We start from the raw sequence: 21,662 nt of genomic DNA on the forward strand, positions 1-21,662 counted from the left end.
AGAGTCAACGAGCTGGTCTTTTAGGATCTTTCCCACCTGAGGGTCTTGATTTCCCCGGTTGTATGATGTTCTGCAGAAGCTTTCAGGTTTGATAAACTTCCTCTTCTTCATGTCTTTGCCTCCCACAATTTCTCCACATTTGAGAAATATTTTAATAATGTTCACCAGTTACAATTCTTTTATTAGTGACAGCATTTATCAGTATTACTTACTATATAATGTATTTCACAATGTGCATAATTTCAACAAAATAACAGCTCTTGAGATAGGCATTAATGCAACAGTTCTGAACCCTTGTTTTATTTTAGAATTATCTTGGAGCTTTAAAACCTTTGTACAGACTTCCTCTTAAAGATTGTGATAAAATGTACCTGAGAGATCCAGTAATCTTTATTTTTAAAAGCATCATGTGTCCTTGCTACTCACTGGGTAGTTCATGGACTATACCATGGGCATTACCTGGGTGCTAATTTACAATGTAGACGAGGGCCTGCTGAGTCAGAAATAGTGTTAAACCAGAACTCCAAGGTGATTTGCGTGGACATTACATTTTAGAAGCACTGCCCTAGGTGATTCTTAAGTGCAGTCCAGACTGAGAACTCCTGACTTAACAGGTGAAGAAGGTGAGAGCCTCACTGCATTATCAGTGCCTGCATCCTTAAGTGCTGTCTCTGGCTTGTGATCTCAGTCATACTCTTGACACAAGAGTCAGGTCCCACTTTTTTTCTTTTTTATCAGGGAAATGAAATTCAGAGCAACCAGATAAATCATGTTTTCCCTAGATATTTCTTCCCACTGATGCCAGTACCTAAGTCCATGTGTAAAACCTGTTGGTGTGGATCAATCTGTACCAAGGGGTGAAAATCCCAGCAGTTGGATTCAGTTATGTCTTTAATGCAGGAGATTCCCACTTCTCTTAATGCTCCCGTGTGCTTTGTCAGCTTTGAGATACACTGAGGAGTATTAGGGCTCTCTGGAGAAGCAATAGGGGATTGTATCTATATTGAGAACTCTATCTATCTACATACCTGCATGTATCTCTATTATCTCTATCATCTGTATTAGTGAAATTGTAGTGTGTTTTAGATACCATAACATGTTTTGTGGGGACAAAATTGTATCCATAAATTTTGGGGGGAAAAAAGTCAATGTCAGTGGTAAGTGGTTGAGGCTAGTGAGTTCTTGTTCTGGGAGTATTTAGTAGAAGTAGTGATTCTAACTTGAAAAGAGTTTTGTTGCTTTTAAAGTTGGAGGCATGCATGTCTCAGCCTGAAGCACAACCAATATTTATGAAACAGCACCTACATCCAGGCACTGTGCCAGGTGCTGGTTCTGCTGCAGTTGTGAAGGCAGACATGGCCTCTCCTACATGGAAATTATAATCTGGTAGGGAAGACAGCTATAAAGAAATAATCCCATTGGCATAGAGTACTGTGGGACAAGCACAGGACGCTTGGAAACATAGCAGTGCGTTCCCATCGGGTCTGGGAAGACAGGGAAGGTTTGCTAGGTAGGCGACATGTAATATATGTGAAGAGTAAACAGAGGCAAGCCACTTGAAAAGGGAGCAGAGGAAGAAAATGCTAGCTGGGAGGGATAGTGCAGGTGCAAAATGCCAGAGCAGGATTGTTGCATTTAAGTCCAGGTCTGCTGGAGAGTGGAATGTGAGTGTAGTTGTGGGGCCAGGTAAAGCTATAGAGCTAGGCAAAGGTCAGGTCATGAATCACTTTTTGGAAGGAATCTGCCTTTAAGGAATTTGCCACTATGTTAAGATCGATGAGAATCCATGAAGACTTTATGGAGAATGGTCATCAGTTCTTCATCTCAGAATGCCTAGTGTGATGAAGAATATTGACATAGAGGGTATTCAAACATGGAAGCAGGGACGTGAAATAAGTTGTCCCAACAGTGCAGACAAGATACGATGTCAGCCTTATCTAAGGCAGTGACAATGTAGATAAAGAGTGGATGAATGGGAAAGACAGTTAATTTATAGATCTTGTTGACGGATTGTATGTTGATTAGAGAAAGGAGGGAATGAAAGAAAACTCCCAGGTTTTTGACTGCAGCACCTGAAACTTTTTTTCTGACATACGGGAGATTAGAGGAGGAGGGAATTGAGAGAGGAGCAGGAGAGATCAAGAGTTTCTTTTGAGATCTGTTCAGCTGAAAATATATGTGGTACATCCAAACAAAGATAATCATTAAGCAATTGAGTATACTCTTTTATAGGTTAGAGAGACTAGGACCCCTGGAGGCCAGTCTCTCTGCAGTAACAGCTCCAGCTCCAAGGAGGAGACTCAGTGGCAGGGACTTTGGGTGACTGCAGCAGCTGTGTTCACCTTTGGTGAAGACTGTGGGGTCCTTGGTAGCAAAGTCGCAGATGTCCACAGTGTGATGAGGTTGCTGGCGTTCTCATGCTCTCCTTTTCCCCGTGGGGTAAAATCCCTCCAAGGACATCCCTCTTGGTGACCATTTTGGAGGCTAGGAAGTTGAAGACCGAAGCTCCAGCAGGTTCAGTGTCTAGTGAGGACCTCTTCCTGGTTCATTTCATAGATGCCCATCTTCTTGCTGTGGCCTCACATAGCAGAAGGGGTGAGGGAGCTCTCTGGGGTCTCTTTTATAAAAGGGCACTAAATCCCTTCATGGGGGCTCCACCTTCATGACCTAATCACCTACCAAAGGCTCCACCTTGATATCACCTTTCTGGGGAGTAGGATTTTAACATATGAATTTGGGAGGGGGACACATTCAGTCCATAAAGGTGGTGCTACCTGTCCCACAAAATTTTAAACTGGTTTCAAGGCTTAAAGATCTTTGACTACCAAGATAATGTGCACTTAGGCTGAAAATCCATATAAAGTAAAGTGACTCATCTACTTCGGAAAAGAATTTGGCATCACCTTATTGTTTGAATATTCACATACCTCCTGACCCAGCAATTCCACTCCTAAGTGTGCACCAAAGAGAAACTCTTGCAAATATGCACCAGAAGACTGAACAAGAATATTTAAGGTAACGTTGTCTATATAGCAGAAAACAACATGTTGCCCATAAGCAAGAAGAACAAAAACAGATAAATCAGAGATGCTGAGTACTGATGGCCTTTCTTCAAAAACTGAATATAGCCACATGTGAAGCTGGGTCTAAATCTACACTTCCCAGTGACATGATATATTTCCCTTTTTGTTTAAACTAAATTGAGTTGGGATTCTCTTTCTTGCAAGTAAAGGAGTTCCTATTACACCACAAAAAGTCTAATCAAAATCTCAAAAATTAGGTCTTGACATATTCAATAATAAAACACCAAAGTGGTCCCCTGAATGCCAGAATATGCTTCAATGACAAGTTTTAAGATAGAGCTGATTTAAAAAGAAGGAGATATGAACACACACACACTAAGTCCGAAGAAGCCAGAATTAAATTACCTGGAGGGGAACATCTCTGCTGCTGACTTTCCAAATTCTTACTTTTACAAATAGAGGGAAGAGGTTTTAAGGGAAATAAATGGAAAAGTGTAAAGAAAGATGAAAGAACAAGACAATAAAAGAGGCAAGTGTTCCCGAGAGAGAAATGGTCAGTTACTGAAACTGAGCTCAGGAGGAAAAGGGAGGATTGCCCAGGCTTTCCCTGAAGGTGAGTAGAGGTAGTAGGGAAGGAAGACAGGGTGAATTCGATTTTTATTCCAGGAAGTGCTACCAAGAGGAGATAGTGTGCTTTCTGTATGCACAGAAATAGCTACCTTCGAAGTGTGTAGCAACAGTGAACTTCTGTAGTCATCAAACCATAAGAAAAGAGAACAAAAAGAAGAAAAAGGAAAAAAAAAACCTACAAAAGATTGCTTTGGCAGTTTGGGGTCTTTTATGGTTCCATCTAATTTTGGAATTGTTTGTTCTAGTTCTGTGAAAAATGTTGTGAGTACTTTGACAGGGGTTGCATGGATCTGCAGATTACTTTGGGTAGTACAGCCATTTTGATAATGTTGATTCTTCCAATCCAAGGGCACAAGATATGTTTCTATTTCTTTGTATCATCTTCAACTTCCCTCATCAATGTTTTAGTTTTCAGAGTATATGTAACCTTCTGGGTTAAGTTTATTTCTAGGTATTTTGTTCTTTTTGATGCATTGGAAATGTTTGTGCCAGTTATTAAATTCTGGTTTTTGAACTGGAAAAAAAAAAGTGAATGAAGGGCTGCAAATTGCAAAATAGTCTTCTTTCTTATGGGTGAGTTGTATTCCATTACATATATATGCTGCATCTTCTTTATCCATTCATCTATTGATGTGCACTTATGATGCTTCCATATCTTGACAATTATAAATAATGTTGCTGTTAATAGCCAGGTGTATGTATATTTTTGAATTAATTCTTATTTTGTGGTTGGCTTTATTCCTTTGATAACTATGTAAGTTAAAAAAGCTAAAGCTCTAACGTTCTTAGAAACGATGAATAATACATATATGTAGATTTTTAAAAATATGCAGTATATTGTGTATATGTATTTATACGCAATATGTTGTATATGTACAGTCAATTGTAACAATTCCAAAAATAAATACATAAAGTTATTATAAAATATTGGCCAAAAAACGCAATTCTACCTAATAAAACTGAAAACTGAAAAATAAATAAATAAATAAATAACCATCCAAACAAATAAAAACCAACTAACAGATGTTAGTAAATTAGGTGTTGAAATTTGAGGACAATTGATCTTGCCCCAAATCCCAGAGGGGAAAAAAACCTTGCCACCCTAGCCAAAGGTACCCTTGTTTCTAATCCCTGTTTCTCACTAGGTTCAGCATCCAGCATTAATTGGACCCATTCCTCCACGCTCAGCTGCATCACTTGGCTGTCTTTCACACACCAGGAATCCAGATCTCTAGCAAACACTGCACAATAGAATTGCTCTATTTTGAGTGCACAGGCATATCCACAAAGACTGCCCTCATCATTTACTTCAAGTAATTTGCACGAGTAATTTATCTTCTTCTCTCTACAGTAGTGATAGACAAGCAACTTATTAATGCATTTTTCTATTTCTCTTTCTAATTTGTCAAGGTCAGTCTTCTCTGCTTTAAAGCCAATTACTTCTTGTTTTTCTTCATTTAAACCAATAAAGAAATACCCCCTCAAGTATTTGTAAATGCAGAAACATACTGAGGGAGAATCTCTTTAATGCGATGTAACAACTTTTCTCTTGAGAAGTCTTTGATTTCAACATCTGTGGATTCAGTAAAGATGAGGTTTCTCTGTACCTGAGTTGCATCCTATTAAAAAAGTCAGCAGCCAAGGCCTTCACGCTACTTTCTTCTTGCTCACCAAAACAGAACATCTCTGGAGGTTATGTGTTAATCCCTTTGCAGTTTCATGCTTGTCTTGAGGAATTCCAGTGCAGCAGTAGCACTCATGATATTTACAGATGTTATATCTCTTTTGTACAAATTGGAGCTCAAGGTAGCAATCCTCAAATCAAAGATTTCTGGATTCCACAATTTGACAACAATCAGAAAATGTTTGTCTCGCTGCATAAAGGCTAAGTATTTGTGAACAAATGAAACAATATTGGTAAAAGAATTTTTCAAATATAATCCTATTCCATCTTTTTTATAACTATAGTTTTCATTCTCAATTTTAGCCTTACTCTCTGCCCATCTAGAATTCAGCAAAGCAATCACAGATCATGAAATGTTTTCATTCTGCTTTTTTTCTCAGTTGACTATCTTTCATTTTCTTTCTGTTCTTCTCCCCAAAAGTGACACTTCCCACAGATAGAACCAGCTCATTAGAGTCAGTGTCCGAAACAACACAGATGGTCATTTTCCCAGGAGTCATTCAATTTCCAAGTAGAAGTCCTTTTCTGTAAAACAGACAGAGGCATTTAAAACAGGACCTGAACAGGAGAGACCACAAATTCTCTATTGTGAGGCAAACTCAACAAAATCCTTTATTTTGCTTTATCCTATATTCCACTGGATCCCATGGTAAGGATACAGATGTAAAGTAGCTTTTATGGACCTATTTTCAGTTAAGACTATAATCATTTCTATTCCTGTGAAGTTTTCCATTTTTTTGCCATAGTTTTATATGATCCTCTTCTAATGGTTTTAATCTCGTTTTTACTTGTGTTTACATTTCCTTTCTAATTCCTAATACCATATAACTTGTTTCCCTCTTCTTTCCTTAAATAAGGCCCTGAAGGGAGTCTATCTATTATATAGGGGAGTTTTATATGTTACATTTTTTTTAAATTTCAACTTTATCTTAATTATCTTCTTTTATTGGGACTCCTTTGGGAAAATTATCAGTTGAAGTCTAAAGACATCTAGCAATATGCCATTTTAATAAGTTTTCCTTTTAGCAAGGATGAAGTAGATTCATAAATTTTGGCCATTGATCTTAAGCAAGGTGGGCCAAGTCACTGTACCCTTTTTCTGTCAGACGTCCACAGATTTTCAATGAGGTAAAATTCTTATATACAAAAACATCTGCTTTAGTATAAGTATCCTTAATCCATTAACTCTGTCCCTTGAAGGTCAACTGGGATTACAGCTTTGCCTAGAGGCCTAGAGACAACTGAGAGTAGAGTCCATCACAGGTAGTAATCATGACACTAGGAAAAGACATTAAGGGGTCTGAACATTTCTGTCCACAGCTGGACCAGTATCCTGCAGAGGCTCAGCTGTAGGCTGTGGATACCACTTCTGTCTCTATAAACTTCTGACTATATGTAAACACCTGTTACAGATGGAATGTGTCCCTCCAAAGTTCATATGTTGAAACCCTCCCCTCCTATGTGATGGTATTAGGAAGTGGGGCCTTTGGGAGGTAATAAGGATTAGATGAGGTCATAAGAGTCAAGCACTCATGAATAAGATTAGCGACCTTATAAGAATCTCAAGAGAGCTTGCTTCTCCCTGCTCTCCATCATTTGAAGATACAATGAAAAGCCACTTGCCTGCAACCAGAAGAGGACCTTTACTGGAACCTGACCACACTGGCACCTTGATCTTGGACTTCCCAGCCTCCAGAACTGTGAGAAATAAATTTCTGTTGCTTATAAGCCACCCAGTCTATGGTATTTTTATAATAGCAGCCAGAGCTGACTACGACAGCAATAATAACTTTGGGGCTCAGACCATTTGGATATTTGGGGTTAAACAAAGAAAATCCACATATCAATCATGACCATGGCATACAGAGGGAAAACAGCAACAGACATTCCACATAACACTTTGCAAATTACAGGGCCTAGACCAAGTGTTCGGTAAATGTCACCATTCCAAATGCCCCAGAGTAGTCACCACTCCTCATGTGACTTAGGGCCTCTGTGCCTTTGCCCTCCTCCACTTTTGTCACCTGAAATGTCTTCTTATCCTTCCTAGAAGTCCCAGGTCTATGCTCTCCTTGGGTCTCCCACAGAACTTTGTATCCATGCTGGGTACTAATCTCACCATGGATCTTAGGAAATTTTATAAACAGAGCACTGAAGTGTCCAGAGTGGTTGTTTTCAAACTATAAGAAATCAGGTGGGGGCTCCTAATCATTTAGGACACCAGGAGGAAAGGTCTGGGGCCTGCTTCCTGCTGTGGACTCCGAACCTCAGAGGGTGCAGAGCACTCTTCATGCTCTGGAATGTCTTCCATGAAATTTTCTGAGTCCTGCCAGTGCCTGAGACCAGCCAGGGCCAGAATTGTCATCCTGGAAGGGTGCCCAAGCCTGGACAACACTGTTTGGGTCCAGGTCCCCATTTCTTCCATTTATAGTGCTCAATGGCCCTCTATCCAAGGAACCCTGGGACCATGCCAGCAAGGTGTCCTGGGACCTTATGGCTGGATCCTAGTTCCAAGAGAATAGCCTGGTGCTATAAATTGAATGTTTGTGTACTCCCAAAATTCATATGTTGCAACCTAATCCCCAATGTGATGGTGTTTGGAGGTAGGGCCTTTGGGAGGATTGGGGATTAGGCCCTGAGGATGGAGCCATCATAAATAGGATTAGTATCCTTATAAAAAGAGTCCCTGGAGAGCTGCCTGGACCCTTCCACAATGTGAGGGCAGAGAAAAGACAGTCATCTATGAACTGAGAAGAGGAACTCACCAGATACCAAATCCACTGGCACCTTAATCTGGATTTTCCAGCCTCCATAACTGTAAGAAATAAACTGTCATTTATAAGCCAGCCAGTCTATGATATTTTATTATAACAGCATGAACAAACTAAGACACTTGTCAAGTGGATCACCTGACAAGCTGGAACAGTATTTCTTTCACAGGATAGAGACTGGATTGCCAGAATGATGCTAATGTGCTAACTTTAGTTGACTTAAATTGTCTACACTGGCAGGAGCCCCACAAAAGATACTCTGGGTAGAACTCACCATTGAAATCATCTGGTCCAGTGCTTTTCTTTGTTGGAAGATTTTTGATTCAATCTCCTTACTAGTTATAGGTTGATTCAGATTTTCCATTTCTTCCTAATTCAGTCTTGGTAGGTTGTGTGTTTGTAGGAATTTGTCCATTTAATCTAGGTTATCCAATTTGCTGGTGTACCATGGTTCATAGTACTCTCTTATAATCCCTTTTATTTTTATAAAATTAGTATTCATGTCCCTTCTTTCATTTTTTATTTTAGGTTTTTTCCTTCATCAATATAGGTAAAGGTTTGTCAATTTTGATTTTAAAAAATGTAGTCTCACTGATTTTTTTCCTATTGTTTTTCTAGTCTCTATGTCATTTATTCTGCTCCACTCTTTATTATCTCCTTCCTTCTGCTAATTTTGAATATTGCTTGTTCTTCTTTTTGTAGTTCAAGGTATAAAATTAGGTTGTTGATTTGAGATCTTTTTTCTTTTTTAATGTAGGCATTTACCACTATAAACTTCCCCATTAGTGTGCTAGTGTTGCACCCCTTACATTTTATTATGTTGTGTTTTTATTTTCATTTGTCTCAATATATTTTCTAATTTCCCTTATGATTTCTTGACTTCGTTCTTTTCCCTCAGGATTGATTTGGCAGTTCTGGGTCTTTTATGATGTCATGTAAATTGTAGGATTATTTGTTATAGTTCTGTGAAAAATGTCACAGTTATTTTCATAAGGATCACATTAAATCTGTAGATGGCTCTGGGTCATATGGCCATTTTAACATTATTAATTCTTCCAATCCAAGAGCATGGGATATCTTTCCATTTCTTTGAATCATCTTCAATTTCCTTTATCAATATTTTAGTTCTGGCATATAGGTCTTTTGCATATCTTCTTGGGTGAATTTGTTTTTTTTAGCTCTTTTTAAAATAGAGTTGTTTGTTTTCTTATTGTTGAGTCTTATGAGGGTTTTTTTTTTTTTGTAATTTTGGATAACAATACTTTATCAGATATATCTTTTGCAAATATCTCCTCCTAGTCTATGCCTTGTCTTCTCATTCTCTTGACATTTTCTTTTCAGAGCAGAAGTTTTAAATTTTAACAAAGTCCAGCTTATCAATTCTTTACTTCATGGACCAAGCCCTTGGTGCTGTACTGAAAAAGTCACTGCCATACCCAAAGTCACTGAGGTTTTCTCCTGCATTATTTTGTGGGAGTTTTACAGTTTTGAATTTTACATTTATGTCTGTGATCCATTTTGAGTTAATTTTTGTGTAGTGAGTAAAGTCTGTGCCTAGATTTTTTTTTTCCATGTGGACATCCAGTAGTTCCCAGCAGCATTTGTTGAAAAGACTATCTTAGCTCCATTGAATTGCCTTTGCTCATTTGTCAAAGATTGGCTGATCACAATTATGTGGGTCTATTTTTGGGCTCTCTGTTCTGTTCCATTGATTTATTTCTACTCTTCCAGTAGTATCATGCTGCCCTACTCAGGGTAGCTTTATTGAAGCTAAAGTACTTTCTAGAAGTTGGGGAATGTTAGTCCTCCAACTTTGTTCTTCTCGTTCAATTGTGTTCATTATTTTGGTTTCCTCTCCATTTAACTATGGAATCATTTTGTTGATATGCATAAAATATCTTGCTGGGATTTTGACTGGGATTGCATTGAATCTATAGCTCAAGTTGAGAAGAACTGACATCTTGACAATATTAAGTTAATCACAAATATGGAAATCACTCCATTTATTTAGCTCTACTTTGATTTCTTTCATCAGTGTTGTGTGGTTTTCCTTGTATGTATCTTTTACATATTTGTTAGATTTATACTTAAATATTTCATTTTGGGTGGTGCTAATATAAACAGTATTTTGTTTTCAATTGCAAATTTCACTTGTTCATTACTGGTATATGGGAAAATGATTGGCTTTTGTATATTAATCTTGTATCCTGAAACCTTGCTATAATTATTTACAGTTCCAGGAGCTTTTTGTTTGTTTTATTGTTGATTCTTTTAATTTTATACATAGATGATTGTGTCATCTGTGAACAAATACAGTTTTATTTCTTGCTTCCCAATCTGTATACCTTTATTCTCTTTTCTTGTTGCATTATTTTAGCAAGGACTTCCAATATAATGTTGAAAAGAAGGCGTGAGAGGGGATATCTTGACCTCAACTTAATATTAGTGGGAAAGCTTCAAGTTTGTTGCCATTAAGATGATGTTTGCTGTAGGTTTTTTGTAGATATTCTTTATCAAGTTTAGGAAGTGCCCCTCCATCCTGAATTTGCAGAAAGATTTTTTCTTTTATCATAAATGAGTTTTAGAATTTGGTAAATGCTTTTCCTTCATCTATTGACATGACTATGTGATTTTTCTTTGTTAGCCTATTGATGTAATGGGTTACATGGATCAATTTTCAATTGTTAAACTGGACTTACACACCTGTCATAAATACCACTTGGTTATTGTGTGAATAATTCTTTTTATACATTTTTGATTCAAGTTTCTGAAATTTTGTTGAAGATTTTTGCATCTTTTGCATAAGAGATATTGATCTGTAGTTTAATCTTCTTGTAATGCCATTTTCTGGTTTTGGCATTAGAGTAATGCTGGCTTCACAGAATGAATTAGGAAATATTCCCTCTGCTACTATCCTCTGAAGGAGATTGTAGAAAATTAGCATAATTTCTTCCTTAATGTCTGGTAGAATTCATCAATGAACCCATCTGGGCTGGTGCTTTCTCTTTTGGAAGGTTATTAATTGTTTATTCAATTCCTTTAGTAGGTTTAGGCCTATTTAGGTTGCCTATTTCTTTTCATGTGAATTTTGACAGACTGTGTCTTTCAAGGAATTGGTCCATTTCATCTATGTTATCAAATGTGTGGGCATAGGTTTGTTTACAGTACTTCTTGATTATGTTTTTAATGTCCATGGGATCTGTAGTGATGTCCCCTCTTTCATTTCTGATATTAGTAATTTGTGTCCTTTTTCTTTTCTTTCTTAGCCTGGCTAGAGGCTTGTCAATTACATTGACCTTTTCAGCTTTCGGTTTTGTGCGTTTCTCTGTTGATTTCCTATTTTCAATTTCACTGATTTCAGTTCTAATTATTATTCTTTGTTTCTTCTGCTTACTTTGGATATAATTTGCTCTTTTTTGCCATAGTTTCCTTCCATGGGAACTTAGATTACTGATTTTAGATATTTTTTCCTTTTTAATATATACATTCAATGCTTTAAATTTCTCTCTAAGCATTGTTTTCACTGCATCCCACAAATTTTGATAAATTGTCATTTCCTTTTCATTTAAATCAAAATAATTTTTAATTTCTCTTGAGATTTCTTCTTTCACTCATGCATATCTTTGATAGTGTTTAAATTCCACAGATTTTGGGATTTCCTAGTTATCTTTCTATTATTTATTTCTAGCTTAATTCCATTGTGGTCTGAGCAGACATTGTATGATTTATCTTCTTTTATATTTGTAAAGATGTGCTTTATGGCCCAGAATACAGTCTATCTTAATGAATTTAATTGATTTTTGTAGTAACATGTTTTAGTCCCCTTCTCATTTTCTTTTGTGTGTATTCTATAGATTTTTGGGTGTGTTTACTACAGGAATTACATATAACATCTTAAAATTATGACAGCATGTCTTAAATTCATACCAACTTAACTTCAATCACATAAAAAAAAGCTCTACTTCTTTACAACTCATCCTTCCCTCACTTTATGTTATTGATGTCACAAATTATATCTTTATATACTATGTACCATTAAAATAGATTTGTAATTTTATGCATCTTTCTTTTAAATCCTGTAGAAAATTTAAAAATAGAGCTACAAACCAAAATCACAAAAATACTTTGGTATTTGTGTATTTTCCTTTGCCAAAGACAGTTATTAGATTTACTAAAATCCTTTCATTTCAACTTGAAGAATTCCCTTCAGCATTTCCTGTAGTGGCCATAAACTCCCTCAGCTTTTGTCTGGGAGTATCTTAATTTCTCCTTTATTTTTGAAAGACAGTTTTGACAGATAATAGAATTTTCAGTTGACAGGTTTCCTTTTCCTTTTAACATTTTAACTATTTCATCCCACTGCCTTCCCACCTCCAAGGTTTCTGCCAAGAAATTGGCTGTTAATCTTCTTGAAGATCCCTTGTATGTGATGAGTTGCTTCTCTCTTGCTGCTTTCTAGATTCACTTTGCTTCTGGCTTTTGATAGTTTGATTATAATGTGTCTTGGTGTGGATCTCTTTGGGTTTATTCTGCTTGGGAGATTATTGATCTATAGAGTCACATATTTCATCCAGTTTAGGAAGTTTTCAGCCATTATTTCTTCAAATAATCCCCCTTCTACTTCTGGACTCATGTAATGTCTATATTGGTCCATCTGATAGTGTCCCACAAACCCCCAAGGATTTGTTTGCTTTTATTCATTCTTTTCTTTCTGCTCTTCAGTCTGGATAATTTCAAGTGTCCTGTCTTAAAGTTCACTGATTTTTTCTTATGCCTTCTCAAATCTGCTGTTGAACTCCTCTCTGTTATTTTTTCCATTTCAGTTATTGTATTTTTCAGCTCTAGAATTTGTTTTCTTTGCATAATTTCTATATGCTTGTTGATATTCTTATTTTGCGTACATATTATTTTCACCTTCATCTAATATGTCTAATATCTGGGTTTCCTCAGGGAAAGGTTCTGCCATTTTAGTTGTTTTTATTTTGCATGGGCCATGTTTTCCTGTTTTTTTGTACGCCTTGCAAGTTTTCCTCAAAAATCAGGCATCTGAGAAAACAGCCACCTCTCCCAGTCTTTGCAGACTGGCTCTGTGCTAGGGAAGTCCTTCACTGATTAGCTGAGGATGGTCTGTGCATAGTGAATCAGCCTCACATGAAAGCTTAAGGTCTTCTCAGGTCTTTTCTGAAGAACATAAGTCCTGCCTGTGCCTTACTCAATTTCTCTCTATATAGTTGTTTTGGAAATCTCACCCCGCTCCTCCTCCAGGCTTTAGATGGTTATGGTATGTCTCCAGCTGTAATCTTTTATCCCAGGCATCTGCAAGTCTACAGTCTCCTTGAAGCATTCATGAGCAGTGGCTGCCACTTTTCCCCACCTGAGATCTGAGTTAGGTGATACAGAGACCTCAGGCAGCCCCCAGACAGTTTAGAACACTGCAAATAAGGCCTGTTCTGGCACCTCCATTTCAAAGGAGTGAAGTGGGAACTGGGCTGCTACCTCCTCCAAAGACCTTGCCTTGCTGGGGAGAGGTTGAGGTGAGGGCAAGCAAAAACATCATGAAATTTCCCATAGTTTTGAATGTGACATTTTCTTGATAGGTTTATTTAGTTGCCTTAAACCTCTGACTATTGGTTCATCCAGCTTCTGGTTGTTTTTTATGTTTCCATGGGGAAACGAAGTGTTGAACCTTCCTTATCACCATTTTGCTGATATCACTCCTGTTATTATTTCTTAATATTGAATTTGATTTATAATATTTGCTTAAGGTTTTACATTTATGATCATGAGTGAGATTGTCTCATAATTGTCCTTTTTAATATTATTGTTGAGAGATGTTCGTGTCAAGGTTATAGTAGCTTCATAAGTTGGAGATGTAAGCTGTTTTTCTATTCTTTTAACATTTACCTAACATGACAAGTTTTGTTTTGTTTTTTTTTAGTGGAAAAGTCTGTCATGGTCTGGTTCATATTAAACTACACAAACAGTTTTGAGTCTTGCTTTTCCATGTAATACTATTTATAAATAATCATTTTATAAAATAATGATTAGCTATTCTTTAAAAACCTTATTAACTGTTTCATAATTTCATATAGAGTATTACCATACCATTATTTAATTATCCCCCTACAGCTGGGAATTGAAGTTGCTTTTAATTGTTCGATATAACTATACTAGGATCTTGAATCATTATACTGAGACTTGGATATGCTAATCACATCTCCTAATTTGCACTTTGTCTAAGAGTCCCCTGGCAAAGTACTTCAACTCTGCATATAAATATGATTCAAACATACGTAAAGACTTTTGGGGATGGGGAATGGAGGCCAGAACAAGCTTCTTTCCTGTAGTAGGAATGGACCCTTATAGGGGAAAAATCATATAAGTGAAGAAAGAGTTTAGATCTGTGGAAATAAAGGTTGAAGCTAAAACATGAGGTTATACTTGGTCTTGGGTACATAAATAAGCTAAAATTATATGTTTATATAAGTATATACAGACACAAAGAGGTTTCTAAAAGTTGAATTTACCAAACCCAGTGATGAAATATTTAAGGATCTAGATATATATATTGTCAAATGGTTTCCTGAAGAATTGTATCTGATTTTTCTCTAGCAACTTTATCTTAGGGAGGATTACAGGACTGTGACCTGCACCTTTTGTGGGGAAGGGAGAAAGCTATGGTTTCAAGTCTATTAGAAGGCAGCACTATTTCCCCAGGATTGCCCCAAAACTCAGAGCTAAGCCAGAAGGAAGCTGTCTTACCAAGAGATATGAGGACCTAATCATTCATTCAAATAGGCCTCCTGGGCCTGGGTCCCTAGAAGAAGGCTTTTGAACATGACCCTGAGGAGGTCCCCACCAAAGAGAAACTAACAGAGTAAGTCTCTACTCCTGGTAGATAAACAACAATGAAACAAAGTAAGCAAGGTCATTTAAATTTAAAACTTAGTAAAAGTCTTAATATTGCACAGTTAAGGAAAAAAAGCAGAGGGAGATATGTAGTCACTCTACACTTTCTCCACAGTATTATAGCACAACTAGTGTTCTTTAGACCCAGTTTCTTCATATTTCTTAGACACGAGGGCTGCCTCAAATACAGCTGCATCTTTCCTGCCGATGTGACAGAAAAGACTCTCCACCCTATCTTGAAGGGCTGCAGGAGAGACAGTTCCATTTTGCCCAGGAACACAGCCCTAGTCCTACTATCTTCTGGTAATACAAACCCTGCCAAGAAGTCCCTGCTTCCCATTTCTTCTTGCAGCTTCTGTATCTAGAATCCTCTCAACTTTCCTCTCAACCTACCTTACAACACCCTCTGAATCCTTCTGGTTGACCCACCATATGAACATCTGACACCCGAAGTGCTTAAGAAGGATGCCTTCCCATACTGCTGGGCAACCTGGAATTCATAGGAGCTGTAGTTGAGCCACCTTATAGAGGACACAGAACTTTGGGGTTAGCATGGGATCCTAGCCATGTCAGTCCAACACTGTAGCTATGTAGAACTTTCTGTGGTTCAAAACCACTACCTTCAGGCATACATCTGGAACATAATCCTTAAAAGCTATGCTGGGGACTGGAGCCTACCAAGTCCTAGGGCTTTAAAATCATTGACCTCACCTGAAACTTGGATCTAGGTTTACAGGTTAGTTGTTTCCTTTGACATCTTTTATACTTTTGACTGTGGAGAAAATTCTATCCAACCTGGATTGGGGATTTAGGCTGTGTTGTTAGCTATTTTTAATGGAAAAGAGAATGACAGTCACATCTCCTCAGTTATGCTACAATGCAGGTTGGTGGGAACTGCACAGAAAAGTGGGACAGGAAGTACCTGAGGAATAAAATCCATGGCACTTCTTTGCCCTCCTCCTACAGCAATTTGTATTTAGTTTAGGCGGGTATGGTTCTCACCACCACCACCCCTTTTAGATGAGAAATATCTGCAGGGCATTACCGTGCTTGGTTTCTCTTTCTGGAATGAGAAGACAGTTCATCAGTGACTGATCAGCCACATTTTACCTACAGAACCTATTCCCTAACTCCCTTTACTTCAGACCCCAGGAGCGCAGAGCACCCTCAAGGAGCTCTGGAGACCTGCACTTGCCCGACTGTCCCTACAGCACTCTGCTCTTCCTCTCCCCCGGCCCACACAGCCTCTGTTAAACTGCAACTTCGCTCCCCAGGCTCTTTAAGGCGTTTTTCTAGCCCATGCAGGGGAAGAAGACGTCGTGCTCTGACCTCAAGCTCCCAAGTGCTCGGGTCCCAAGTCCTTAACAGCTCCTAGCTTTCTGGTAGATGTTGCTACGAAGACAACAGTCACGAATCCAAAATTCCCAGATTGGAGAGAACAGCGGTGGGGTGGGGGTCCTCCCCAGGAGATAGGTGGGGTGGGGTTGTGCTGGCTGCGTCTCACCTCGTCAGGGAGCCAGCAGACTAGACTTCAAGAGAGTAAGTAGCTAGGATTGGAATATTTGGCTATGGAGGGGTACAAACTTACCCAGGCGGGCTGCTTCGGGGCCGCAGGATTCCTTACAGGAGCGCGAGCTCCCCAGTTGCGAGGCGAGCGGATGAAGGGGCGGAAAGACCGCGCCTCCCGCGAATGGCGACGCCGCCCCGCCCCTCCCGAAACTTTGCTAGTGAAACGACAGGACATTGAACAGCCACGTGAGTATCTCTTCGTCGTGGCGGGAGATTTCTCCTTTCATATTTGGTTATCTGTATTTTCTATATTCTGCACGGTGAGACTAAAAGAACGGAGCTCATTTAAAGAAAACAAAACAAAAACGGGAGGTTCGCATTACAGTCCGGGTCTGTGCGCTCGCTCCTCGCTCGCGGGACCCGGGTCTCGGTCCTTCCGCACATTGCCGTCCAGCACCGAGGACGACCCTTCCCGCCCGCAGCGCGGCAGCCAATCAACGTTTCGGGAAGTGCCCGCGCGCGAGGTGAGCGACCCTGAGCTTTGGCGCGACTGTCATTTATCTGGCTGATCATTACTGAAGGAGTATCAGGCTTCTGGTGGGGTGATCCTACTCGTATCTTTCCAGTTCTACTCGTATTCCCCAAGCAATACTGCTATCCCCTTGCCTAAAGGCGCAGTTGCCGCTGGGGACCGGGCGGGAGCTGCTGTTACTGAACGAGAGGACAAAGAGGCGAAAAGCGAGCGGCTCCGCGGGAGGCAGATTCGGACACACACCCCTGGTGGTGTAAGGAGCACCTTGAGGCCATCTGGCATGATTAGTCCCTAGCGACTCCGATGGTTTCTCTCAGCGGATACAGCCCTCTTGCCACTTTGCTTTTCGTGGGCCCCCTTTTTATGATAATACAATAGTATTGTATCAGTCTTAATTTCTTGATTTTGATGATTGTACTGTGAATGTCCTTATTTTTAGGAAACACCCGTTGAAGTACTAGTGGTAAAGGATTATCATGTCTGCAGCTTACTTTCAAATGTTTCAGGGAAAAGAAAACGCCGTAGGAGGCGGCACGGGGACAAAGAGAAAAAAAGCGATCAGAATAATCTATGGTCAAAGGACTCTGGGCCCAGTGGCATCTAATATCTAATTTCAAATGCTTGCCTCTCACTGTAAGCAAACCTTTACTAGGTTTTGCTAACATTAGGGCCTGACGTTTCCTGTAACTGGGAAATAAGGGTCCTTTTATTTCTTGGGATACAGAAGAGCATGGAGGGGGCAGAGCTTGGAGGAGGTGTCATGTCAATCAAGGAGGTAACCAGCAGAGGTCTTGGCATAGCAGTCCAGAGCTACAAGTGAGGGGAGAGTACCAGAAGAGATCCGAGGAGCATGGAATCAGTTCTGGCATGGCATTCTTGGAAATCATAATGCAGGGAAACTAGGTACGAGACCAAACCTGTACTTACACATAAGGAGAGCTCAGACAATATTAGTTGGGCATTAAAAATCTCAGCCACACGGATAGCTAGAAAATTTAGAGATGTTCAGACTGCAAATGGATAGATTTATTTTTTCTGCTATAAAGTAAAAGAAATTGAACAGAACACTTTGACCCTTCCTCCCTTCCCCTTGTATTATGTACAGAGTCAAGAGAAAGAGTGAAAACAAGTGCTATGGAGTTTGGGGTTATATATATTCCTCAGTGTATAAAGGCAACCGAATCCTGCTCTTCAGAATGACATGAAATACATTGTAAATGCGATTGATGCCATGAACAGGGAAATAGATAAGAAGTATGTTTGGGGGAATGAGATGATTACAGCCATATACAGGAGAGAATAAAGGGAGGTTGTAGGAAGGTAGGGTGGGGTAGACATGGGAATGCACCACACAGATCCTCCTTCAAAGGAGGATTTGCTGCCCAGATTTGGAGAGGGCAGTTGGCAGACAGCCTCTAAATGTCAGGTCCTTCAGGGCCTGCCTCAGCTGCAATAAGCTGCATTGCTTGGGATCATGAGCCATTCGCAGGCTCACAACCTACAACTAACAACTGGAAAAAGAGATATGGACAATATAAAGGCTCAGCCATTCAGCTCAATGCAAGACAACTCTGTTGGGCATGATTCACTGCTCAGCATCCTACCACGTTGGCTGAGGTTTGTTGAGGGCTGCATCACAGTTCAACCTCTTCCTCTGCCCAATTCTACTTCCTCCCAATCTTTTCATGGTGTTGCTCTGTCATAAACATCTTATACCTGAAACTCTAGCTCAGTATCTGCTTCCAGAGAACTCAACCTACAACATGGAGTGAGAGGAAATAGCAGACTCTGTAGACACAGGAAAGATAAGTAGTGTGGCAGACAGAAGTTGATATATGAACAAGGACATTTCACTACCTAAGATGAGTAAGAGAGACAAAGAGGAGCGGACCATGGTTTAGTCTGAAAGAAGATGAGGGTAAGTTTGGCATATGTTTGGATGTTGGTTCTGATGCTTTTAAAGAAATCCCAAATTGACAATGGCTTAAAGAAATTAGGAGTTTATTTCTCATAGAGAATTTAAAAATGTTGTGTTAGCTCTTCTCTGAGAAGTCATCAAAGTCCAAGACTCCTCCCATTTTGTTGCTCTGCCTCACTCAACATGCTTCACATGTTAATCAGTATAGGCTAGGTCATGGTGCAGGTATAAACCATCCCAACATCTCAATGGCTTACAACAAAAATTTTGTTTCTTTGTTATACTTCATGTCTCTTGGGGGTTCACTTTTGCTTTGCTCCACATCCTTCTCACATGGGGATCTGGGCTGCCAGAAAACCCCCTACCTGAACCATCACCACTCTTATGGCAGAAGGAAACAAGAGCAAGGAGAAACTGCATGATGGCTCTTAGAGCTTTTGCTCAGAGGAGTACCCATCATTTCTGTTCACATTTAATTGGCCAAAGTAAATCACTCAGCCAACGTTGATTTTAATAGGGCAGGAAGTGTAAGCCTAACCCAAGGAGGGGCAGAAAATATTTTGGAAAAGAATACAATGTATCACAAATACTTGCTTTCATATTCAAGATATACTTTCCTCTCTAAAGGAAACAACTCAAAAATTCCATCCCAGTGGGAGTTCCCATGATAGGCAAAGTCCAGATCTTGTGATAGTCTTCATATCAGGCCTGGATATGACTCTTTTTGGAGATTTATGAATTAGACATACAAGCTATCTACCTTCCTCTCCTCCCCCATATATATGCAACACATACAAACTATGCAATGTGAAACAGTAATAGGACAACTTCAGTAAATCTTCCCATTCAGACAGGGGGAGAATGGGAGGCACATTAAAGTCACTGGTCCATAGAAATTCGGAAATCCTCCTGGGCAGATATTGACCTGGACTTCTGACCTGGGGTGGAGAGGGCTCCTTGATCAGTTTTGCTCCCAGTAAGTGGTTCCCCTGTCCATTATTCCCCATGGTTCTTGGTTTCACCCTTGGGAGTTTCTCCTTTTCCATCACCTTCTTCAGCCACATTAAAAAAGGGAATTGGGAATTATTCCCTCCTTGGATACTGAACAGCTTTCTCAACACAGCACCTGCCTATAGAATATTAGGGGCCCAACAGTTGTTTCAAGTCTCAAGGAGTCACAGTTTTGGGGTTTGTAGTCAAAGTTGTGACTCTCTTGCAATTTAACTTTCTCAAAAACATTTCTGTTGTTAGTATTTGAATCTATTTGGCTCCAGTCAACTCCAGGTGTCAATACCTAGAATTCTTTTTGAGATACACTTTTCTCTTTAGATCTAATTACATGTACCTTGAGTTCAGCAGGCTTCCATTGGGTCCCATGCATTCAAGTTCTTTTCTCCAAGCCATTTTGTCCACTGAAATAATTTATTCACTGCCAATTTAATTGATTCAGAAGTTTCACTCATGGTAACCACCTCATTAAATGCATCTTTGCCAAGAGGCTGAGTTTGAACTGGTGTTTGTCAATCAGCAACCTCCTTAGATTTCTTTTATTAGTTGGAGATGAGAAATATGTACAACTTCCTACCCTAAAAAGTCCAAAAATGTGTTGACTTTCTTATTTTCTTTCCTTCTTGCCTGCAAAAATGTGAATGCTTTTCAAGGTACATAAGTTTTTTTCCCTCTGTATTACCTTATCAAATAGCAACCAAGGTGAATTACTAACACCTGTTTCCTAACCCATAGTTTAGTTTAATACATTATCTTCATTCTAAGTTATTGAAAGTGTCTTATTTTTGGTCAAATATTTAACTACCACATAACATAGGTTACCATCTTCCCAGCCTCCAGTAATACTTTTTCATTGTACATTGCTTAGCCTTGGAAACAAAGCCATATATTTTAGTTTTTTTCATTATGCAGCATTTCCCTTTAAGTACTGATTTCTCTTATCAGTCAGAGCAAGCCAGGTTTTGCTAGTAACCAATTATCCCAAAAGTCTCAGTGACTTAAAACAACAAATGTCAATTTATTACTTAAACTACATGTCTGTTGTGGATCCAGGTTAGCTCTACACTTCATTGTTTTCATTCTAGGACCCAGACTGACAGAGCAGCTGAATCTGGAATATTGCCTATCTTATATCGGAAGGAAAAGAGAGCATGGCAAAACCACTCAATGACTCTAAAAAGTTCTGCTCAAAAGGTAACAGTCATATTTCATTGCTAACTAAATTGATCAAAACAAGTCACATTGCCAAACCTGACACCAGTGGCAGAGAATATGATCTACTTCTGGGCAGGGACATCAACCTTGTTGAAAAATACTACAATTGACTGCACCATGCCCCAAGATGACTGATGCCCCAAGAAGGCTGCCCATCTTGGGGCATCTTGTCCACAGTTCAGCTAGCAGAAAAGAGAGGAGGCAGAGTCACACTCTTTCTTTTAAAAGGCACAATACAAAAATTACACACATAACTTCTAATAATATTCCATTGGCCAGATCTTGGGAACAAATCACATCTTAGCAGCATGGGCATCCATATAGTTGTTCTTTTTTTTTTTTTTTTTTTTTTTTTTAAATCTAGTTCAATAATGTTTGTCTCTTATTTGGAGAATTTAGTCCAAACACAATTCAAGAAATAACACCAATCTTACACAAACTCTTTTGGAGAGAAAAAAATAGA

General features: G+C 39.1%; 1 pseudogene; it reads right to left on the reverse strand.

Moving 5' to 3' along the window:
• Positions 1 to 262: 262 nt before the first annotated feature.
• On the reverse strand, positions 263 to 17,031 carry LOC105064314 (ribonuclease SLFN12-like; annotated as a pseudogene).
• Between the last annotated feature and the right edge of the window lie 4,631 nt (positions 17,032 to 21,662).

The sequence above is a fragment of the Camelus bactrianus genome, chromosome 16, assembly GCF_048773025.1.
Source record: "Camelus bactrianus isolate YW-2024 breed Bactrian camel chromosome 16, ASM4877302v1, whole genome shotgun sequence".
NCBI classification, from domain to species: Eukaryota; Metazoa; Chordata; class Mammalia; order Artiodactyla; family Camelidae; genus Camelus; species Camelus bactrianus.